Source organism: Hyperolius riggenbachi, chromosome 12 (assembly GCF_040937935.1).
Source record: "Hyperolius riggenbachi isolate aHypRig1 chromosome 12, aHypRig1.pri, whole genome shotgun sequence".
NCBI classification, from domain to species: domain Eukaryota; kingdom Metazoa; phylum Chordata; class Amphibia; order Anura; family Hyperoliidae; genus Hyperolius; species Hyperolius riggenbachi.
In genome coordinates, this window is record NC_090657.1 from 233,664,628 (window position 1) to 233,689,972 (window position 25,345).

General features: G+C 48.4%; 1 protein-coding gene across 4 annotated transcripts in view; it reads right to left on the reverse strand.

Moving 5' to 3' along the window:
• Positions 1 to 25,345, reverse strand: part of KCNJ16 (potassium inwardly rectifying channel subfamily J member 16) — a 64,855-nt gene that overhangs the window by 29,590 nt on the left and 9,920 nt on the right. The window contains exon 1 of one of the 4 annotated variants that reach the window (XM_068262463.1): positions 24,751 to 24,802. The exons of 2 other annotated variants lie outside the window; for them this stretch is intronic. The gene's annotated coding sequence lies outside the window, so the exon portion shown is untranslated. Of the gene's footprint in view, positions 1 to 24,488; positions 24,704 to 24,750; positions 24,803 to 25,345 lie in introns of those variants that run through there. One more of the 4 variants, XM_068262460.1, reaches the window with a different exon arrangement.

Below are 25,345 nucleotides of genomic sequence, written 5' to 3' on the forward strand. Positions count from 1 at the left end.
GAAGAAGGAAATGACTGCAGCGAGGCTTGGAACACAAGCCGTCTAACAGCACGGACTCTCAGGACGCAGGGCGGATGGCAGAATTATGGGTAAATAACCCTTTCATTCCCAGCCGCACACCTGCTGTAATTACACTTCATTTGAATCACAAGTAAATCACTCGTGATTACTCGTGATTAAGCTATTAAGCTTGGAGATCACACAATATATATATATATATATATATATATATTTTTTAATAAAGCGCCGGAATAAAATGTATAACAGAGTGCAAGCTATGAAATAAGCAATAAAATCCAAGACACAAAAGGGTGAGAGAGCCCTGCCCTTGTGAACTTACAATCTAAAGGAATGGGAGGGGAGATCGGGGTCCAAGAGGTGGGGAGCAGTGGCGGCGCCAGGGGGGTGCTTGGGGGTGCTCAAGCACCCCCTAAATTTGTCCAAGCACTCCCAAAGCACCCCCTGGCATGAACTGACTGCAGGCGTCTAAGAGACGCCAAGTCAGTTCACAGCGGCAGCCCAAAGCAGCAGGGCTACGATAAGATGGCCGCCCGAAGCCCTGCTCTGCAGACTTTCCCGTAGTCCTGCTCGCCGGGTAATGCAGGCTGCAGGCAGGAAGTCACTGAAGGAAGAGGATCGTGGGAGCTGCGCGCCACAAGGAGGTCGGGAGAGGAGGCGGTCGGAACAGGAGGTCTTCTGCCTAGGTGAGTAAATGGGTTTTTCTTTTCTTTTTCAGGTGGTGCTGCTGATTGTGATCAGAACTGCTGAGCATTGTGCATATTGGGGTCAGAACTGCTGAGCATTGTGCATATTGGGGTCATATCTGATAAGGATTGTGCATATTGGGGTCAGAACTGCTGAGCATTGTGCATATTGGGGTCATATCTGATAAGGATTGTGCATATTGGGGTCAGAACTGCTGAGCATTGTGCATATTGGGGTCAGAACTGCTGAGCATTGTGCATATTGGGGTCATATCTGATAAGGATTGTGCATATTGGGGTCAGAACTGCTGAGCATTGTGCATATTGGGGTCAGAACTGCTGAGCATTGTGCATATTGGGGTCAGAACTGCTGAGCATTGTGCATATTGGGGTCAGAACTGCTGAGCATTGTGCATATTGGGGTCATATCTGATAAGGATTGTGCATATTGGGGTCAGAACTGCTGAGCATTGTGCATATTGGGGTCAGAACTGCTGAGCATTGTGCATATTGGGGTCAGATCTGCGGAGCATTGTGCATATTGGGGTCAGAACTGCTGAGCATTGTGCATATTGGGGTCAGATCTGCTGAGGATTGTGCATATTGGGGTCATATCTGATAAGGATTGTGCATATTGGGGTCAGAACTGCTGAGCATTGTGCATATTGGGGTCATATCTGATAAGGATTGTGCATATTGGGGTCAGAACTGCTGAGCATTGTGCATATTGGGGTCAGAACTGCTGAGCATTGTGCATATTGGGGTCAGAACTGCTGAGCATTGTGCATATTGGGGTCAGAACTGCTGAGCATTGTGCATATTGGGGTCATATCTGATAAGGATTGTGCATATTGGGGTCAGAACTGCTGAGCATTGTGCATATTGGGGTCAGAACTGCTGAGCATTGTGCATATTGGGGTCAGATCTGCTGAGCATTGTGCATATTGGGGTCAGAACTGCTGAGCATTGTGCATATTGGGGTCAGATCTGCTGAGGATTGTGCATATTGGGGTCATATCTGATAAGGATTGTGCATATTGGGGTCATATCTGATAACGGTTGTGCATATTGGGGTCATATCTGATATCGATTGTGCATATTGGGGTCATATCTGATAACGATTGTGCATATTGGGGTCATATCTGATAACGATTGTGCATATTGGGGTCATATCTGATAACGATTGTGCGTATTGGGGTCATATCTGATAACGATTGTGCATATTGGGGTTATATCTGATAACGATTGTGCATATTGGGGTCATATCTGATAACGGTTGTGCATATTGGGGTCATATCTGATAACGGTTGTGCATATTGGGGTCATATCTGATAACGATTGTGCATATTGGGGTTATTGAACGTGTTTTTTGTTCAAATCTGCTCACATTACGTGTATTTTCTTGAGAAAACCTGCACAATTATGTGAATTTTCTGGGGAAAGGGTCACCAAAACTTGGGCCCTCTGTCTTTGCGTTGCACTTTTAAATGGAACCCGAGGTGAGAATAATATTGAGGCTGCCATATTTCTCTCCTTTTAAGTAATACCAGCTGCCTGGCTGCCGTGTTGGTCCTCTGTCTCTAATTCTTTCAACCATAGACCCTGAACAAGCATGCAGCAGGTCGGGGGTTTCTGACAATATTGTCAGAACTGACAAGATTAGCTGCATGCTTGTTTCTGGTGTAATTCAGTTCACTACTGCAGCCAAATAGATCAGCAGGGCTGCCAGGCAACTAGAATTGTTTAAAAGGAAATAAATATGGCAGCCACCATATCACTCTCACCCTGGCTTCACTTTAAATTACAGTTAGCCACGCCCTCATCCGGTCATGACCACGCCCATTTTTTCGCCGCGGCGCGCTTAGCGTGCCGCAGGTTGTAGCCACACCCATTTTTTGCCGCGGCAGGTCATCAGCTACCCCGGAAATTGGTCCAGCACCTGCATAGCACCCCCTAAAAAAAATTCCTGGAGCCGCCACTGGTGGGGAGGTCTGCAGTATGCATACAAGCAGTGCCTGTTAAGGTTATCTAGTAAGGAGTACAACTTGAGGCAGGGAACACACTTGACTGTTTTCGTGCGCGTTTTCTGCACAGAAAAACTGAGAACTCATGTTAATCAATGTGCTAGACAAGACAAGACAAATAACATTTATATTGCGCTTTTCTCCTGGCGGCCTCAAAGCGCCAGAGCAGCAGCCACTAGGGTGCGCTCTATAGGCAGTAGCAGTGTTAGGCCAGAGCAGCAGCCACTAGGGAGCGCTCTATAGACAGTAGCAGTGTTAGGGAGACTTGCCTAAGGTCTCCTACTGAATAGGTGCTGGCTTACTGAACAGGCAGAGCCGAGATTCGAACCCTGGTCTCCTGTGTCAGAGGCAGAGCCCTTATTCATTACACCATCCAGCTAGTACACACTTACTGTGTTGTTCGCGCGCAGAAAAAAAACTGACATTCTGCACATTTTGGCAGTTTTCTGTATCAATTACATCAGCTGCTGTGAAAAAAACGTGCGCGTTTTCCTGCATGGAAACACACTTAGTGTGCAGAAAAAGTACGCAGAAAAACGTGCGCTTAAAACTGAAAGTCAAGTGTGTTCCCTGCCTGAGAGGTTGAAGGGGAATGGCCTGAGTTATAGGATGGAACTGCTACCAGGATAGGGCAACCCTCAGTGTGCCTGCTCGTTGCCCAGTGCACGATCCATTACCTATCAGTTCATAAAAGTTGCCCTAGATTTTTGCCTGGACAGCCTGTGCCCATAAATGGCCCTGGGTCTGAGAAACACGATTCCTTTAAGCCCAGAGTACATACTGCGGGTAACAGGGGTAAAGGCGGCCGTACATCAGATAACTTGACAGTCAATCACCATCCGATTTGATTATTTTAATTGAATTGCCGCATCGGATGAAAATCAGTAACGCTAAGTGCATACCCGATCGCTGATGCAACCAATTTCAGGGTGAAATTGTTCACATTAATCGGCTGGACATGCTGCAAGATGTTGGACCATCGGGTGCATGGCGGTAACAGGGAGCGTTATCGGGACGAGCAATGACACTCACAACGTGTCCCCATAATGCTCAGTGTGCCTGCTCGTTGCCCAGTGCACGATCCATTACCTATCCGAGGCCACCACTACCTCCGGGAGCTGTCCTCTGTCCATACACAGGCACCATGGGGTTGCCTGTGTATGTGACATCACACACGTGCCCATGTTACTCCGGCAACCATTGGGCGCGTGTATGGGCGAATCGGTATCGGTGGTCAAGCGGACGTGCATAGGTAATGTATAGTGCACTGGGCACCGGGGGTCACATTGCACCTTATGGGGGACAGCGCCCGGCCGATGAGGCGTCACAAGGACGATTCCTGATAGATTTCAGCATAAAAATTATTGGGAATCTGCCTGAGGAGTATGGGCAGGCAACAGATCTGATCTGTGATGCACACAATGCAGCTAGTGAGTGACAGCTTATATTGCACAGAGCAGAGATCAGCACACACTGCAGCTAGTTTACTATCAGTACAGGCACAGAGTAACAGCTTATATCATACACACTGGAGATAGCACAGATCAGCACACACTGCAGCTAGTTTACTATCAGTACAGGCAGGGAGTAACAGCTTATACTGTACACACTGGAGGTAGCAGTGATCAGCACACACTACAGCTAGTTTACTATCAGTACAGGCGCAGAGTACAGCTTATACTGTACATACTGGATGTAGCAGAGATCAGCACACACTGCAGCTAGTTTACTATCAGTACAGGCACAGAGTAACAGCTTATACTGTACATACTAGATGTAGCAGAGATCAGCACACACTGCAGCTAGTTTACTATCAGTACAGGCACAGAGTAACAGCTTATACTGTACATACTGGGGGTAGCAGAGATCAGCACACACTGCAGCTAGTTTACTGTCAGTGCAGGCACAGAGTAACAGCTTATACTGTACATACTGGAGGTAGCAGAAATCATCACACACTGCAGCTATTTTACTGTAAGTACATGCACAGAGTACAGCTTATATTGTACGTACTGGAGGTAGCAGAGATCAGCACACACTGCAGCTAGTTTACTATCAGTACAGCCACAAAGTAACAGCTTATAGTGTATATACTGGAGGTAGCAGAATTCATCACACACTGCAGCTAGTTTACTATCAGTACAGGCACAGAGTAACAATATATACTGTACATACTGGATGTAGCAGAGATCAGCACACGCTGCAGCTAGTTTACTATCAGTACAGGCACAGAGTAACAGCTTATACTGTACATACTGGAGGTAGCAGAGATCAGCACATACTGCAGCTAGTTTTCTATCAGTACAGGCACAGAGTAACAGCTTATACTGCACATACTGGAGGCAGCAGAGATCAGCACACACTGCAGCTAGTTTACTATCAGTACAGGCACAGAGTACAGCTTATACTGTACATACTGGGGGTAGCAGAGATCAGCGCATGCTGCAGCTAGGTTACTATCAGTACAGGCACAAAGTAACAGCTTATACTGTACATACTGGAGGCAGGCAGGCAGCAGAGATCAGCACACACTGCAGCTAGTTTACTATCAGTACAGGCACAGAGTAACAGCTTATACTGTACATACTGGAGGCAGCAGAGCTCAGCACAGACTGCAGCTAGTTTACTATCAGTACAGGCACAGAGTAACAGCTTATACTGTACACACTGGAGGCAGCAGAGATCAGCACACACTGCAGCTAGTTTACTCTCAGTACAGTCACAGAGTAACAGCTTATACTGTACATACTGGAGGCAGCAGAGATCAGCACATACTGCAGCTAGTTTACTATCAGTACAGGCACAGAGTAACAGCTTATATTGTACATACTGGAGGCAGCAGAGATCAGCACAAACTGCAGCTAGTTTACTAACAGCTTATACTGTACACACTGGAGGCAGCAGAGATCAGCACACACTGCAGCTAGTTTACTCTCAGTACAGTCACAGAGTAATAGCTTATACTGTACACACTGGAGGTAGCAGAGATCAGCACATGCTGCAGCTAGTTTACTCTCAGTACAGTCACAGGGTAACAGCTTATACTGTACATACTGGAGGCAGCAGAAATCAGCACATACTGCAGCTAGTTTACTATCAGTATAGGCACAGCTTTACATGCACATACCATGTGTGACCTGCCTGTAGTTAATATCAATAATGGAGATATACTGCAATTTTGATCTTGTTGATTTTTTTGACCATACCTAATTGTAACGTCACTAATTCTTAAAACGACATAACGCAGCACCCAGCTATGTTGACGTCGGTTTTTACGGCATAATGAAAGTAAAATGTCCCTTTGAAGGGAATTTACAAGAAGCAAAGGTTCATATCTCCAGGCAGAGGAGTGAGAGAATGTTGCAGGCTGTGTATTCACTGACAACAGGAGCAGATTGCAGGCGGAGCAGAATGAACTGGCCATGAAGTTATTCTGCTTCCACCCTGACAATGTTTTCACCACTTAAGACAAGTAGCTACACAGATCTGTTGATAATGACATGCTGCTTTAAATGCATGAAAACAAGAGAGCGGCTGGATCTGGCTGGAGCTGGCTGACGCAGGCTGGAGATCTGCAGAGTGAAATTATTCAGGTATATCACCTGCGTGGACATGTATAATTTACTGCCAGCTCCTAATATTAAAACTGGGTGAAAGGAAGTCACTTCGGTTCAAAATGTGACCTTGAAAATCATTTGTCTTCAATGCCTAAAGGACCACTATGGCGAGAACTGTAAAATGTAAAATACATGTAAACACATACAGATAAGAAGTATTTTTCTTTCAGAATAAAATGAGCTATAAATTATTTTTCTCCTATGCTGCTGCTACTTAAGTAGTTAGTACAATTCTAATGAAACTGACAGGTTTTTGACTAGTCCATCTCTTCATGAGGCAATCTAATGCTACGTACACACTTGCGATAACTATTGTTTGCAAGGAACGATAGTTACCAGACGAACGATATTGGAAAGATTGGAATGGAACGATGGGATGCAACGATCATCATACACATTATAATGATTGTTCTCGCAGAAAAGAACGATCAGAGGGAAATGTTGCGTACATATTTATATAAAATTTAAAAAAAAACACTGACATGGAGTTACAATAGATACAAATATATGATTGTTGACTTGAAAACAAAGATTAATTGAAATGAGCAATGTAACAATCTTTACGGTCACGCTACACAGGAAGTACTGAAGCTGGGCAGAATTCCACGCAGGCGCATTGGCCCTTGTAACGATCGTTCTCGGCCGATGTCTGTACACACTATAGTTTTGTAACGATTGTTGGTAGATACGATCCGTCAGGTTGGATATTTCCATCTTCCCGATGTCGTTCTTTTGTCGTTCGTGTTAATGATCGTTGGGTAAAGTTCTTTCCCCGATTGAAACAGCTAATTAACGATCGTTCCACCGACAAACGACCATAGTCGCCAGCATAAAGGTGGGTACACACATCAGATAAAAGTCTTTGGAAAATTAAAAAGATCACAGGCCAATCTTACCACCCTTCATGTAGTATGAGAGCCATACTCTCTACACAGTCTATTCTATGGAGCTGCACTCCCCATCAGACAGAAAATCTTACCCCCTTCCATGTAGTATGAGAGCCATACCTACACAGTCTATTCTATGGAGCTGCACTCCCCATCAGACAGAAATCTTACCCTCTTCCATGTAGTATGAGAGCCACACATACACAGTCTATTCTATGGAGCTGCACTCCCCATCAGACAGAAATCTTACCCCCTTCCATGTAGTATGAGAGCCACACATACACAGTCTATTCTATGGAGCTGCACTCCCCATCAGACAGAAATCTTACCCCCTTCCATGTAGTATGAGAGCCACACCTACACAGTCTATTCTATGGAGCTGCACTCCCCATCAGACAGAAATCTTACCCCCTTCCATGTAGTATGAGAGCCACACCTACACAGTCTATTCTATGGAGCTGCACTCCCCATCAGACAGAAATCTTACCCCCTTCCATGTAGTATGAGAGCCACACCTACACAGTCTATTCTATGGAGCTGCACTCCCCATCAGACAGAAATCTTACCCCCTTCCATGTAGTATGAGAGCCACACATACACAGTCTATTCTATGGAGCTGCACTCCCCATCAGACAGAAATCTTACCCCCTTCCATGTAGTATGAGAGCGACACCTACACAGTCTATTCTATGGAGCTGCACTCCCCATCAGACAGAAATCTTACCCCCTTCCATGTAGTATGAGAGCCACACCTACACAGTCTATTCTATGGAGCTGCACTCCCCATCAGACAGAAATCTTACCCCCTTCCATGTAGTATGAGAGCCACACCTACACAGTCTATTCTATGGAGCTGCACTCCCCATCAGACAGAGATCTTACCCCCTTCCATGTAGTATGAGAGCCACACCTACACCGTCTATTCTATGGAGCTGCACTCCCCATCAGACAGAAATCTTACCCCATTCCATGTAGTATGAGAGCCATACCTACACAGTCTATTCTATGGAGCTGCACTCCCCATCAGACAGAAATCTTACCCCCTTCCATGTAGTATGAGAGCCACACCTACACAGTCTATTCTATGGAGCTGCACTCCCCATCAGACAGAGATCTTACCCCCTTCCATGTAGTATGAGAGCCACACCTACACCGTCTATTCTATGGAGCTGCACTCCCCATCAGACAGAAATCTTACCACCCTCCATGTAGTATGAGAGCCACACATACACAGTCTATTCTATGGAGCTGCACTCCCCATCAGACAGAGATCTTACCCCCTTCCATGTAGTATGAGAGCCACACCTACACAGTCTATCCTATGGAGCTGCACTCCCCATCAGACAGAAATCTTACCCCCTTCCATGTAGTATGAGAGCCACACCTACACAGTCTATTCTATGGAGCTGCACTCCCCATCAGACATAAATCTTACCCCCTTCCATGTAGTATGAGAGCCACACCTACACAGTCTATTCTATGGAGCTGCACTCCCCATCAGACATAAATCTTACCCCCTTCCATGTAGTATGAGAGCCACACCTACACAGTCTATTCTATGGAGCTGCACTCCCCATCAGACAGAAATCTTACCTCCTTCCATGTAGTATGAGAGCCACACCTACACAGTCTATTCTATGGAGCTGAACTCCACATCTGATAAAAATATTTGCAAGATGCTGCACACACAGATGCTGTACACATTCAACAGATCAGTATCGGCAAAAGATCTGTTCCTGCAAAATATCGGTTCCTACAAAATGCATTCATAGTCTATAATATCTGCAGATCTCATACACACCTTGTTTAACTGACATTCATCTGCATATCTGATAATCATCTGCAGATCTGAAAATCCATCCTGGTGGATCTGACCTGCAGATGAATGTCAGTTAAACAAGGTGTGTATGAGATCTGCAGATCTCATAGACTATGAATGCATTTTGCAGGAACAGATCTTTTGCAGATACTGATCTGTTGAATGCAGTGGCAGACACAGCCAGAAGTAGAGTTGGGCCGAACCTCCGGTTTTAGGTTCGCGAACCTGGTTCGCGAACTTCCGCGGAAGGTTCGGTTCGCGTTAAAGTTCGCGAACCGCAATAGACTTCAATGGGGATGCGAACTTTGAAAAAAAAAAATAATTATGCTGGCCACAAAAGTGATGGAAAAGATGTTTCAAGGGGTCTAACACCTGGAGGGGGGCATGGCGGAGTGGGATACATGCCAAAAGTCCCGGGGAAAAATCTGGATTTGACGCAAAGCAGCGTTTTAGGGGCAGAAATCACATTGAATGCTAAATGACAGGCCTAAAGTGCTTTCAAACATCTTGCATGTGTATACATCAATCAGGGAGTGTAATTAGAGTACTGCTTCACACTGACACACCAAACTCACTGTGTAACGCACCGCAAACAGCTGTTTGTGTAGTGACGGCCGTGCTGGACTGGTGCGCACCATGGCGAGAGTGCAGGTTTTGGTGGCTTTACAGCCCATATGGTCGCCTGGCTGATGTAGCTGAATGACAGAACAGTGACTGTCCAGCTGATCAAATTTGGTCTGACCACAATGAGGCAACGACCTTATTATCGTGGGTGTGCCCCCCGAGACACTTATCTAGGTGCCGGTCATTGCTTCATTGTGATACGCAAGCCCCTTCACCACGGCAAGGTAATGATCACGAAGGGGAATGGGCGCATGTACATGCCTTTTCTTTTGTTGTTGCAGCTGTCCGCAGTGCAGCCAGAAAAATTAGGCAGTCATGTACACGCACCAGAAAAATTATTACAGCGGCCGCTGCTAGCAGCGGCCTAAAAAATTCAGCAATCCACCTGGAGTCCCGGACCCTGTTGGTGGTGGCGGAGAAGGTAGTCAAGCGGCCTGCAGGCAGACATGCTGTGTGGAGGGACTGGGAGCGACTTAGTCTTCTTGGGGCAGGCCAGGCAGCCAGTCACACGGTGTGCAGGCAGAGATGCTGTGTGTGCGGGTTCACTGAACAGGTATACAGTGGCGGGTCCACTGAACAGAACAGGTATGCAGTGGCGGGTTCACTGAACAGGTATACAGTGGCGGGTCCACTGAACAGAACAGGTATGCAGTGGCGGGTTCACTGAACAGGTATGCAGTGGTGGGTTCACAGAACAGGTATGCAGTGGTGGGTTCACAGCACAGGTATGCAGTGGTGGGTTCACAGCACAGGTATGCAGTGGTGGGTTCAATGAACAGGTATACAGTGGCGGGTCCACTGAACAGAACAGGTCTGCAGTGGCAGGTTCACTGAACAGGTCTGCAGTGGCAGGTTCACTGAACAGGTATGCAGTGGTGGGTTCACAGAACAGGTATGCAGTGGTGGGTTCACAGCACAGGTATGCAGTGGTGGGTTCAATGAACAGGTATACAGTGGCGGGTCCACTGAACAGAACAGGTATGCAGTGACAGGTTCACTGAACAGGTATGCAGTGGTGGGTTCACAGCACAGGTATGCAGTGGTGGGTTCACTGAACAGGTATGCAGTGGTGGGTTCACAGCACAGGTATGCAGTGGTGGGTTCACAGCACAGGTATGCAGTGGTATGCAGTGGTGGGTTCACAGCACAGGTATGCAGTGGTGGGTTCACAGCACAGGTATGCAGCCAGACAGGAACAAGTTAAGCCTAACTAATCTTTCCCTGAGAGACAGTCTGCAGCAGCTCGCCCTACTCTCACTAACGCAGGCAGCACACGAGTGACCGTAATGGCCGCCGCTGCCTGCCTTTTATAAGGGGGGTTGGGGCTCCAGGGGCTAGTGTAGCCTAATTGGCTACACTGGGCCTGCTGACTGTGATGTAGAGGGTCAAAGTTGACCCTCCATGTGCATTATGGGGCGAACCGAACTTCCGCAAAGGTTCGCCTGCGGGACGCGAACGCGAACCACTGAAGTTCGCATGGAACCGTTCGCAGGCGAACCGTTCGGCCCAACTCTAGCCAGCAGTGGGCAAAAAAAATGGGCGTGGCTAAAATGGGTGTGGATAGAACCTGCGGCGCACAGCGGCGCGGCAAAAATGGGCGTGGCAATGACCGGATAAGGGCGGAGCTAACTGTAATTTAAAGTGATCCCGGGGTGAGAGTGATATGGAGGCTGCCATATTTATTTCCTTTTAAACAATACTAGTTGCCTGGCGGCCCTGCTGATCTATTTGGCTGCAGTAATAAACTGAATTACACCAGCAACAAGCATGCAGCTTAATCGTCTCAGTTCTGACAATATTGTCAGAAACCCCTGACCTGCTGCATGCTTGTTCAGGGTCTATGGTTGAAAGAATAAGAGGCAGAGGACCAACACAGCAGCCAGGCAACTGGTATTGCTTAAAAGGAGAGAAATATGGCAGCCTCAATATTATTCTCACCTCAGGTTCCCTTGAAAAGTGCAACGCAAAGACAGGGGGCCCAAGTTTTGGTGACCCTTTCCCCAGAAAATTCACATAATGTGAGCAGATTTGCCCAGAAAATACATTCAATCATGTCGGCAGATTTGCCCAGAAAATACATTCAATCATGTCGGCAGATATGCCCAGAAAATACGTGCAATCATGTCGGCAGATATGCCCAGAAAATATGTGCAATCATGTCGGCAGACCTGCCCAGAAAATACGTGCAATCATGTCGGCAGATATGCCCAGAAAATACGTGCAATCATGTCGGCAGATATGCCCAGAAAATACGTGCAATCATGTCGGCAGATATGCCCAGAAAATACGTGCAAACATGTCGGCAGATATGCCCAGAAAATACGTGCAAACATGTCGGCAGATATGCCCAGAAAATACGTGCAATCATGTCGGCAGATTTGCCCAGAACATACACGCAATCATGTGGCAGACCTGCCCAGAACATACATGCAATCATGTGGCAGACCTGCCCAGAACATACTCCTGCTAATATAAATAATAAAAAAAAACATTTACTCACCTGCAGCAGCAGACCTCCTGTCCCAGCCTCCATCCGGCGCGCAGCTCCCATGGGTGGTTGGGTGGATAGGTAGCCTGGTGGGTGAGTGGGTAGGTAGGTAGCCTGGTGGGTAGGTAGGTAGGCAGCCTGGTGGGTGGGTAGGTAGGCAGCCCTTAGCCGGGTGGGTAGGTAGCCTGGTGGGTGGCTGGGTAGCCGGGTGGGTGGGTAGCCTGGTGGGTGGGTAGGTAGCCTGGTGGGTGGGTAGGTAGGTAGCCTGGTGGGTCTTTAGGTAGGTAGCCTGGTGGGTGGGTAGGTAGCCGGGTGGGTAGGTAGGTAGTTGGGTAGCCGGGTGGGTGGTTAGGTAGCCGGGTGGGTGTGTAGGTAGCCGGGTGGGTGGTTAGGTAGCCGGGTGGGTAGGTAGCCGGCAGGGTGGTTAGGTAGCCGGATAGGTAGCTGGGTGGGTAGGTAGCCGGCAGGGTGGGTAGGTAGGTAGCCTGGTGGGTGGGTAGGTGCCAGGTGGGTGTGTAGGTAGCCGGGTGGGTGGTTAGGTAGCCGGGTAGGTAGCCGGGTGGGTGTGTAGGTAGCCGGGTGGGTGTGTAGGTAGCCGGGTGGGTGGTTAGGTAGTTGGGGTAGGTAGCCGGGTGGGTGTGTAGGTAGCCGGGTGGGTGGTTAGGTAGCCGGGTTGGTAGGTAGCCGGCAGGGTGGTTAGGTAGCCGGGTGGGTAGGTAGCCGGCAGGGTGGGTAGGTAGGTAGCCTGGTGGGTGGGTAGGTGCCGGGTGGGTGTGTAGGTAGCCAGGTGGGTGGTTAGGCAGCCGGGTAGGTAGCCGGGTGGGTGTGTAGGTAGCCGGGTGGGTGGTTAGGTAGCCGGGTGGGTGGTTAGGTAGTTGGGGTAGGTAGCCGGGTGGGTGTGTAGGTAGCCGGGTGGGTGGTTAGGTAGCCGAGTGGGTGGTTAGGTAGCCGGGTGGGTAGGTAGCCGGGTGGGTGGTTAGGTAGCCGGGTAGGTAGCCGGGTGGGTGGTTAGGTAGCCGGGTGGGTGGTTAGGTAGCCGGGTAGGTAGCCAGGTGGGTAGGTAGCCGGGTGGGTGGTTAGTTAGCTGGGTAGGTAGGTAGCCGGGTGGGTGGTTAGGTAGCCGGGTAGGTAGCCGGGTGGGTGGGTAGCTGGGTGGGTGGTTAGGTAGCCGGGTGGGTGGTTAGGTGGCCGGGTAGGTAGCCGGGTGGGTGTGTAGGTAGCCGGGTGGGTAGGTAGCCGGGTGGTTGGTTAGGTAGCCGGGTAGGTAGCCGGGTGGGTGTGTAGGTAGCCGGGTGGGTGGTTAGGTAGCCGGGTGGGTGGGTAGGTAGCCGGGTGGGTAGGTAGCTGGCAGGGTGGTTAGGTAGCCGGGTGGGTAGGTAGCCGGGTGGGTGGTTAGGTAGCCGGGTAGGTAACCGGATGGGTAGGTGGGTAGGTAGCCGGGTGGGTAGGTAGCCGGATGGGTAGGTGGGTAGGTAGCCGGGTGGGGGGCCCGACTCCTATCCTCCCTCCCTCACCTCGGGGGGCCCCCCTCCCGGTATGCGCGCCAGGAGAGTGGAAAATACAGGAAGTCTCCGGGGCTCCAGCAGACGCTAGAGGCTCAGCCGCTTGGTCTCCGATATGTCTCCAAATCTATATACTGCTCTTTGTTAAACCAGGAAGTAGCGAGCAGTATACAGAGTTGGAGACATATCGGAGACCAAGCGGCTGAGCCTCTAGCGTCTGCTGGAGCCCCGGAGACTTCCTGTATTTTCTGCTCTCCCGCCGCATGAGGGGGGGGGGGGCCTGAGGCATGAGGGGGGGCCCCAAGGTGAGGGGAGGAGGAGTCGGGGCCCCCCAGGTTAAAAAAAAAACAGCAATACTTAATGGGCCCCTGAAGCAACGGAACTTCAGGGGCCCTCGTGCGGCGGCACGGCCCGCACGGCCGTATGTCCGCCACTGGTTGAATGTGTGGAGCATCTTGCAAAGATTTCTGTCTGATGGGGAGTGCAGCTCAATAGAATAAACTGTGTAGGTGTGGCTCTCATACTACATAGGGGGTAACATTGGTCTGTGATCTTTCATTTACCAAAGACTTTTATCTGACGTGTGTACCCACCTTTAGCATTTCATTTATTATTTACAAAGACGCTATCTGGAAAGGATCTATACAAAGATGCCAGCTGCCCCCTACATGTTTGCAAACAATTCTAGCAGTTACATTGAGCAACTGCCGTTCACTAAGTACTTTTGAAAATAAAGAAAACTGAGAATCCCCCAAAGGAGATAGGCTAGTCCAAAACCTGTCAGTTGTGTCAGATTTTTACTACCTAGGAGAAAAAAAGATTCATAGCACATTTTACTCTGAATAAAATGTACTTTTTATTGTAGTGTTTTCATGTAATTTGACAGTTGTTTGCGATAGTGGCCCTTTAAAGGGGAACTGAAGTAAGAGGTATACTGAGGCTGCCATATTTATTTCCTTTTAATCTATACTAGTTGCCTGGCAGCCCTGCTGGTCTATTTCTCTGCAGTAGTATCTGAATAACACCAGAAACAAGCATGCAGCTAATCCTGTCAGATCTGACTTTAAAGTCTGAAACACCTGATCTGCTGCATGCTTGTTCAGGGGCTATGGCTAATAGTATTAGAGGCAGAGGATCAGCAGGGCTGCCAGGCAACTGGTATTGCTTAAAAGGAAATAAACATGGCAGCCTCCATATACCTCTTCAGACCTGAATAGATGAAGTTTGGCTCACAGAGCTGATAGAACAGTTCACAGATCTCACTCGATGTTGGAATTCTTTACAAGAAGTGGTATTTTGGTTGGTTTACCTGAAGTGAGAGGAATATGGAGACTGGCTATACATCAGGCGACTTGGCGGCGGATCGACCATCCAATTCCATTATTATAATTGAGTTGGATAAAAATTGGGGCCACCAATTGCATGCCAGGGTGACTATGCAACCAATGTTGGCATGAATTGGTCGGACATGCTGCAAGATGTAGGGCTGACTTGCTCGATCGGGCGTGCGGCAGAAATGGCGAGCGGTTTTGGAATGAGCTACGATCCCCCCGACGCTGTCCCTGGTGCCCAGTGCAAGCTATACATTATACCTGTCCCTGGCTTTCGCTTATCCTCCGCTGGCCCTGGGCGCAGTCCCTCGTCTATACGCACGCCCCATGCGGTTGGCGGAGTAATGGCAAGCACATGCCATCATGTGACGTCACACAAGCGCCCGCACGTACGCTGGCAACCGTGGGGGGGCGTGTATGGAGCAAGGAGTGCGCCCGGAGGTACGGGTAGACAAGGGGAGGACACAGGTAATGTATAGCTTGCACTGGGCACCGGGGGGGGGGGTTCACATTGCAAATTAGGGGGGACAGCTTTGGGCCGGCGAAGCGGCAGATGTGGCGTCAAAAGGTCGATTCAGGATTGATTTCTTGCTGAATTGATCGTCCTGCTTTGTATGGGAAGCCAACAGATCTCTCTCTAATCAGATTCGATTAGAGAGACATTTGTCTCGTGGTCGATCTGCCCATCAATGCTAGATGTATGGCTACCTTAACATAATTGTTTCATTTTAAACAATGCACATTGCCTGGCTACCCTGCTTATCCTCTGCCTCTAATACGTTTAGCCATAGACCCTGAACAAGCATGCAGCAGATCAGATGTTTCCGACTGAAGTGTGACTGGATTAGCTGCATGCTTGTTTGGTGTGTGATTGAGACACTACTGCAGCCAGAGAGATCAGCAGGGCTGCCAGGCAACTGGTATTGTTTAACAGTATTATTACAGTAATAACAGTATTAGTACGTGAGGCGCCCGTTTTCGCATCCTAAGTGCCTTTTCATTAGCGTGCTAACCCTTAGCACCCTTTCGTGAATCAAAGCCATTGACTATATCAATACCTCCCAACTTTTTGTGATAAGAAAAAGGGGCACTTAAGCCACACCCATCCCACACAACCCCGCGCTTGCCACACCCCCTAATATCACTGATACCAAAGAAGAATTTTGAAGCAAAAGACGCAGTTTTATCATTTGGACCTCTCTGTCATTAGTTCTCCTTCATGGGGCTACAAAAATGACTGTACAAGTGGGAATCCTGTATTTTCTGGCATATAAGACTACTTTGTAACCCAGGCAAATCTTCTCAAAATTCGAGGGTCGTCTTATACGCCGGGTGTCGTGCTGAAACTTCCGGGCCGGACTGGAGAATCTGCTGTTGCCGCATACAGTAAGAGGAGCTTAAAACGTCCGCGGCTGCATCCCTGCTGTATGCGGCGACCAGGGCAGTTTCTAGGCTAAAATGCACCCAGGGCGAGGGTGTTAAAATTGCGCCCCCCCGCGGAGCCAGGTACACATGCCCGCAGTATAGGTTAGCCAGGTCTAGTTGCACTCAGTACAGGTAGCCAGCTATAGGTCCCCCCAGTATAGGTAGCCAAGCATAGTATAGGTAGCCAGGCATAGGTGCCCCAGTATAGTTGCCCCCAGTATAGGTTAGCCAGGTAGGTGCCTCCAGTATAGGTAGCCGGTATAGTTGCCCCCAGTATAGGTTAGATAGGTAGGTGCCCCCAGTACAGGTTAGCTAGGTGGGTGCCTCTAATATAGGGAGTCAAAATAGGTGCCCCCAGCCTAGGTTAGATAGGTAGGTGCCCCCAGTATAGGTTAGTTAGGTAGGTGCCTCCAATATAGGTAGCCAGTATAGTTGCCACCAGTATAGACTAGGTAGGTAGGAGCCCCCAATACAGGTTAGATAGGTAGGGGCCCTCCAGTATAGGTTAGATTAGGTAGGTGCCCCCCAGTGTGGTTAGATTAGGTAGGAGCCCCCCAGTGTGGTTAGAATAGGTAGGTGCCCCCCAGTGTGGTTAGATTAGGTAGGTGCCCCCCAGTATAGGTTAGATTAGGTGGGTGCCCCTCAGTGTGGTTAGATTAGGTAGGACCCCCCCCCCCCCAGTGTGGTTAGATTAGGTAGGTGCCCCCCAGTGTGGTTAGATTAGGTAGGAGCCCCCCCAGTGTGGTTAGATTAGGTAGGTGCCCCCCAGTATAGGTTAGATTAGGTAGGTGCCCCCCAGTGTGGTTAGATAAGGTAGGTGCCCCCCAGTATAGGTTAGATTAGGTAGGTGCCTCCCAGTATAGGTTAGATTAGGAAGGTGCCCCCCAGTATGGAGGGGGGAGCCGCGGAGAGGGCAGCCCGACCTCTCCCTCCCTTCCTCGCCGCAGGCGCTCTTCGTGCTCCCCCCTCCGAGTCTGACTGAAGGGAAGCGCTGTCACCGCTGTGTAGGGAGGGGCAACTCACCTCCCTGGATCCAATCGCAGCCGGTCTCCTCTTCTGTCTTCTCTTCATAGCCGCTGATACACATGCTGCTCCCTGTAGCCGGAAGCAACGTGTGTATCAGCGGCTAGTATGAAGAGAAGACATAAGAGGAGACCGGCTGCGATTGGATCCAGGGAGGTGAGTTGCCCCTCCCTACACAGCGGTGACAGCGCTTCCCTTCCCTGCCTGCAGTCAGACTCGGAGGGGGGAGCACGGAGGGCGCCCGCGGCAAGGAAGGGAGGGAGAGGTCGGGCTGCCCTCCCCGCGGCTGACTTCCCCTTCCATTGCAGCGCCCACAACTCCATCGGCGCCCGCACGGCCCTAAAAACTGGCGGCGACCGTATGTAAGCAGCAAGGACGGTGCTGTACAAGTATGGTAGAAGAAAATCCACTCACCAGGATTCCTGGAAAGAAGTGACTTAACGCGGCCCCGATGACGAGGTGAGGGGGCACCTCACTGGGTAGGTGTAAGTAAAGGGCGGAGAAAGCTGCAGGCGTTCTAGGACGCCCGGGGTATGGAAAAAAGAGAGAGCGGCACTATGCCCAGAAAAACACGCCTCCTTCACCCGTCTGGCCCGCCCTTGTTATTACCGAACCTCCTTCTCTGCCTCTCAGATCTCACTGCTGAGGACTGCAGTGAAGCGGCGCAGGCGTACATGTGCGAGATCTGAGAGGCAGAGAAGGAGGTAAATAGGATACAAGGGCGGGGCCAGACAGGTGAAAGAGGAGTGTTTACGCTACCGCTCTGATAGTCTTGGAGACAGGGATAGCTGACCAATCCAAGCAGGCTTTGTATACAACAACCAACCAATCGCCGGTAAGGTACATTGCTTGCCGTGATTGGCTGGTTGTTGTATACTGGGTACCACATACAGTACAGCACATACAGTACAGCATACAAATGTCCAACAGTCAAAAGGGGTAGTCTTATACGGCGAGTATATCCAAATGTCCAACAGTCAAAAGGGGTAGTCTTATACGTGAGTATATCCAAATGTCCAACAGTCAAAAGGGGTAGTCTTATACGCGAGTATATCCAAATGTCCAACAGTCAAAAGGGGTGGTCTTATACGCGAGTATATCCAAATGTCCAACAGTCAGAAGGGGTAGTCTTATACGCGAGTATATCCAAATGTCCAACAGTCAAAAGGGGTAGTCTTATACGGCGAGTATATCCAAATGTCCAACAGTCAAAAGGGGTAGTCTTATACGGCGAGTGTATCCAAATGTCCAACAGTCAAAAGGGGTAGTCTTATACGGCGAGTATATCCAAATGTCCAATAGTCAAAAGGGGTAGTTTTATAAGGCGAGTGTATCCAAATGTCCAACAGTCAAAAGGGGTAGTCTTATACGGCGAGTATATCCAAATGTCCAACAGTCAAAAGGGGTAGTCTTATACGGCGAGTATATCCAAATGTCCAACAGTCAAAAGGGGTAGTCTTATACGGCGAGTGTATCCAAATGTCCAACAGTCAAAAGGGGTAGTCTTATACGGCGAGTGTATCCAACTGTCCAGCAGTCAAAAGGGGTAGTCTTATACGGCGAGTGTATCCAAATGTCCAACAGTCAAAAGGGGTAGTCTTATACGGCGAGTGTATCCAAATGTCCAACAGTCAAAAGGGGTAGTCTTATACGGCGAGTGTATCCAAATGTCCAACAGTCAAAAGGGGTAGTCTTATACGCGAGTGTATCCAAATGTCCAACAGTCAAAAGGGGTAGTCTTATACGGCGAGTGTATCCAAATGTCCAACAGTCAAAAGGGGTAGTCTTATACGGCGAGTGTATCCAAATGTCCAACAGTCAAAAGGGGTAGTCTTATACGCGAGTATATCCAAATGTCCAACAGTCAAAAGGGGTAGTCTTATACGCGAGTATATCCAAATGTCCAACAGTCAAAAGGGGTAGTCTTATACGGCGAGTATATCCCAAAATGTATATTTTAACTGGAAAAGTTGTGGGTCGTCTTATACGCTGGAAAATATGATCTATATATATCTCCATCAATACAACAAGCGTTCCCTGGAGTTCGCTCTCACACTTGCCGCTTCTGTGTATTTTGGCAGCATGTTTCCCCATCAGCGATATCTCCGTGCCACAGAACACAGGACCTGTGCGTGCTAACATAACAAAAAGGAGAACTTTCCATGCCTCACAATGAAGAATAAAAACCTCCTTATTTGCACAAGTGAAAATCTTATCTCAGACTGGATTATGGGGCCTTTTGTAGAGCGGGGATCGGCCAGTACAGAGCGGGTAACCTATCAGGATGGAGAACCATAGCGAGATAGCCTGGCCCAGTCCAAAGACGTTGTATCTCCCCGGCCTTTTCATGTAGCGACAGCAGCGATAATATCCTCTAACCCAAATATTATCAGACTGCGCCCACACTATCCGGCCTGGAGCCCGTCCAGCGCGATGGAAATATCAAACGCCGCGGACATGAAACGGCCCAGAGGGATCTGTTATTCCTCTCCTGTGTTGAGGCCGCCTGGTTTCAGCATCTGCGTACCGCCATGACATCACTTGGCACAGCCAACCGATAAGGATCATATTCACATCGCGGAGAAGCAGCGAGATCGTGTTGTGTGTAATTTACAATCATTAAAGGAGCACTATGACGAAAAATTTAAAGTGTAAAATATGTGCAAACATATACAACTAAGAAGTACGTTTTTTCCAGAGTAAAATGAGCCAAAAATTACTTCTCTCCTTTGTTGCTGTCACTTACAGTAGGTAGTAGAAATCTGACAGAAGCGAAAGGTTTAGGACTAGCACATCTCCTCATGGGGGATTCTCAGGGATTTATTTATTTTCAAAAGCACTTAGTGAATGGCAGTTGCTCTGTCCATCTGCCAAAATAGTGTGCAGGGAGCAGGGAGGCTGGACAGCATCATTGTTTAAATCCTTTTAAGGGCTTGTTCTCACTGCAGGCGGTTTCAGCTTTGTATTGCCCACCTGCGGTTTTTCAAAACGCCCCCCAACTGCATGGCTAATGAATGTCTATGAGAAGGTTCAAATCAGCGCGGGTCGTGCGCGGTGCGGCTAGAAAAGCGGTGCGCGATTCCGCCCCAATGGAAGGTATAGGAAAATCAGCGAACGCATACAAAAACGCGCACTAAGGCGATTGTGCTCACATTGTTAAGAGTAAATACATTGGGCCTGATTCACAAAGCGGTGCAAACTGTTAGCACGCTGGTGAAAAGCTCTTTATCACGCCTAAACTCAGTTTAGGTGTAAAAAAACCAAATTTCCGCGCGCAAAGTTTAGTGTGCGTAAAGTTTTGTGCACCCATTAAACCCTATGCAACTTTCTGCGCGCACCGGACTTTGCGCGCGAGTTTTATTCCTGAAAACAGTGCTAACGTACTAGTGCAAAGATTATCACATCTAAACTACTTTAGACATGCTAAGTAGGTTAGCACCGCTTTGTGAATCAAGCCCATTGTATTTATTCTTTTCTGGGTCAAAGAGCTCACTTCCTGACTTGCACGAGGGAGTGAATTACAAAACCGCTCAGAAAAAAACGCTTAGAAAACCGCTAAGCACAAAACTAAATCGCCCACCCAAGCGCCGGGAATTGGAAAAAAAAAGCCCTTAAAAAAAACCCAAAGTGGATGGATACGCGAACGTAACGCAATGTAAACAAAGCCTCAGGGAATATCTTTATAAAGAATAAAAGCCTTGCTGAGAATCCCCCATGAAGAGATGGACTAGTCCAAAACCTGTCGCTTCTGTCAGATTTCTTCTACCTCCTGTAAGTGACAGCAACATAGGAGAAAAGTAATTTACGGCTCATTTTACTCTGGGAGAAACATACTTCTTATTTGTCTAGGTTTACATGAATTTTACAATTTTTCACCGTAGTGCCCCTTTATACATGCTAAATATGAAACTAGGGCCGGCGAACGTGCGCAATAATGTCGCTGTGCTGAAGAGGACTAAAGATATATTAATGAGGGTTCATATTTGGTAAAATTGTAACGTTTTACATAACCGAAATCGAGACGCCACACACCGAACGTTAAAGGGGAACTGAAGTAAGAGGTATACGGAGGCTGCCATATTTATTTCCTTTTAATCAATACCAGTTGCCTGGCAGCCCTGCTGGTCTATTTCTCTGCAGTAGTATCTGAATAACACCAGAAACAAGCATGCAGCTAGTCTTGTCAGATCTGACTTTAAAGTCTGAAACGCCTGATCTGCTGCATGCTTGTTCAGGGGCTATGGCTAAAAGTATTAGAGGCAGATGATCAGCAGGGCTGCCAGGCAACTGGTATTGCTTAAAAGGCAATAAACATGGCAGCCTCCATATACCTCTCTTCAGTTCCCCTTTAAAGCGGACCTGATTCAGAACGTCCTCTCTGCACTAAACAATAAGTACCAGCATAATAACATTTTTAGAGAAAAACATGTCTTTGTTACAGCTGATACAAATCCTGCAATAAACCTGCAATGTGTCTAACTTCCTGCTTTCATGGAAGCAGGCATATTGTTAACATCCTGTGTTTACCAATTAGCTCTCTGCATGGCAGTCAACTGACACAGCTGAGATCAAATTACAGCTTGTGATTAGACACAGATGAGGGGGAATTAGGCTAAACTCTCTAAATACATACAGGGTGCATTTCTGTTTTCCTTCTGTCCTGTGCAAGAGTTCAGCTCCACTTTAATAAGTCAGTAGGAGCGTCCCGTCGTTTTGCGTTATGTGTGTTTTTCCATTCGCGTTGTATGTGCCGAAGACGTTCAGGCAGCCAGTAACTTTTTTATAAGACTAAAAAAGTGCGTGAAAATTATTTTCTACGCAAATAAGTCTGATCCTGCCCTTAAAGAGCAACTGTAGAGAAAATAATACATTCATAAAATTGTTTATTTTTTACAATATTTATTTATAAATGATTTAGTCAATGTTTGCCCATTGTAAAATCTTTCCTCTCCCTGATTTACATTCTGGGATATAGCACTGGTGGTAACATCTTCAGTCCTGCCAGGTGATCTGTATGGAATGTTTATTATTTAGAGTTCTATGCAAAGAGGGAGATACTGCTTGCGTGGCAGCTGGAAAAAGTTGTCATTACCCACAATGCAACGCGGTTCACAGACAGGAAACTGTCAGGACCATGGTCATGACATCACACTGTGGGAAGGGTTTCAGCACAATATCAGCCATACACACCCCCCCTAATGATCAATTCAAAAAAAGGTGAAGATTTCTTATGGGAAAGGGGGTATCAGCTACCTGCCAGGAAATAATGAGCTTGAATTTTGCATAGTAGTAATTTTTGTAACGAGTTTCAGAATTACAATGTGACAAGGTAATGTGAAACTTTCAGCTATTGCAATATTGCCTTCGCATGTAGTCATAATTATGATGCATAATTTTGTAGTGATGCATAATTTCAGGAAATTATAACTTTCTCGTGCCCCTAGACTGCAATGTATTTGTGCAAAAATGTGATTCTCATGGCCACACATTAGTGGATTCAAAATCAAGATTACCCATGAAATCATAATGACGTTCAGAATTGTATCAGCGAAAATTACGCAAAAATTCACAAAAGCGAAATTAACCATTCCGACCAGCACTAATAGCAAGGCTTCTGCGCAGCACTCAGCCCATTTGGACGACAACCATTGTGTGTGTGTGTGTGGGCGCCAGTGGCATCACCGTAGCAGCCATAGCATCCACTATGGGTCCCACATCCAAGGGTGCCAGTGGGTGGTAATGGGGTCCCTGGCGGGCCTCATACACACCTGCCACAGGCCCCCTGAGGTGCAGAGACCAGCACGACATGCTCCACTGGCGATCTACCTTCTCCAGGTGTCCCCAACTCCCGGACTACAGCACCGTCACTCGTCACATGACCAGAGGCCACGCTGGAATCATAGTGACGGTGACGCCTAACTCCCTGACTACAGCATCGTCACTCGTCAGATGACCAGAGGCCACGCTGGAACCATAGTGATGGTGACGCCTAACTCCCTGACTACAGCATCGTCACTCGTCACATGACCAGAGGCCACGCTGGATCCATAGAGACGGTTACGCTTAACTCCCTGACTACAGCACCGTCGCTCATTACATGACTAGAGGCCACGCTGGGACCATAGTGACGGTGACACCTAACTCCCTGACTACAGCACCGTCACTCCTCCCATGACCAGAGGCCACGCTGGAACCATAGAGATGGTGACGCCTGACTACAGCACCGACACTTGTCACATGACCAGAGGCCAAGCTGGAACCATAGAGACGGTGACGCCTAACTCCCTGACTACATCACCGTCACTCATTACATGACCAGAGGCCACGCTGGAACCATAGAGACGCCTGGAGAATAGGTTAGATAGGTAGGTGCCCCCAGTATAGGTTAGATAGGTAGGAGCCCCCAGTATAAGTTAGATAGGTAGGAGCCCCCAGTATAGGTTAGATAGGTAGGTGCCTGCAATATAGATTAGATAGGTAGGTGCTGCCCCCCCCCATAATGGAGGGGGGAGTCAGCCGCAGTGGGAAGCCTTGTATAGAGCAACTCACCTCCGTGCTGTTCCAATCACCGATCACTTGCCGCTGGTCTCCTCTGCATAGCCGCGTATACACACTCTACTTCCGGCAGGTAGGTGAGTTGCTCTATACAAGGCTTCCCGCTGCGCTAACTCTGCAGCAGACGGGGAGCACCGAGGGCGGTCCCGGGGAGAGGAAGGGAGGGAGAAGTCGGAGTGCCCTCCCCACAGCCGCCGCTTCCCCCCTCCATCACGGCGCCCCCCCTTCCTCAGCGCTCAGGGCGGTCACACGGCCTGCACGCCCCTAGAAACATTAAATATCCTTTTTATCCTGTATGTAAATCAGGGAGAGGAAAGATTTTACAATGGACAAACACTGACTAATCATTTATAAGTGAATATTGTAATAAATAAATAAAGCAATTTTATTCATTGTTACTTTGACTACACTTCCTCTTTCATAGAAATGAAACAGCACGACATGAGGTGTGAAGGGACACAATGTGCAGCAACTAGCTCCCCCCGTTACCTGTCAGCGCAGGACCACCAAGTCTTCTCCTACCCCATGGTCCAGCAGGTGGACACCACCACACGTTGAGGCCTGCTTCCTCCTCTGCGGCGAAGGCAGGATCCACACCTCCAGCAGGTCCCTCACCCTGGAATGTTCCCAGGCATGGAAGACAACAAAGGCAAATATTTGTGCTCTACCTGCTCCCGCCTCCAATTGTGACAACTGTTTGTGGAGGTCACAGTGTGCTTCCCTCAATGACAGCGTGCAACCGAATACTCACCAAACAGTCTGCAGGAAGCCAGGGAGACGGACCTGCAGCTAAGTCACCTGGTAAATACGCACCCAGGTTCTGCCATGTGATTTATTTTATAACATGCTTACTAAAGAGCTCAGGTGGAGTCTGCAAGTTCCTGCTCACAGCAAACTTGTCAAACTTCTTCTGCAACTTGATAGTACACAGCATGTTCTACTCTGATCTACTGCTGACATCCCTCGGACATTGCACAGCGGACCAAACGCTTAGGCCCCAATCACACTAGGGGCATTTTATGCCTTTTTTCAAGCGCAGGCGATTTTAAAATCGCCCACCAAACGCTTGTGCACTGAATCTCTATGAGAAGGTTCATATCAGCGTGGTTCGTGTCCTGTGCGTTCAGCAAAGCGGTGCCTGTACCATTTTCGGGCGATTTTGCCTCAATGGAAGCTAAGAAAAATGCAAACGTTCAGAAAACCGATTTATGCAGCGATTGTGTTTGCGATTTTAAGAATAAATACATTGTATTTATTCTTTTCCAGGTCAAAGAGTTCACTTCCTGACTCGTGTCAGGGAGTGAATTACAAAACCACTCTGGAAAAGCGCTTATATCAGAAGCGAA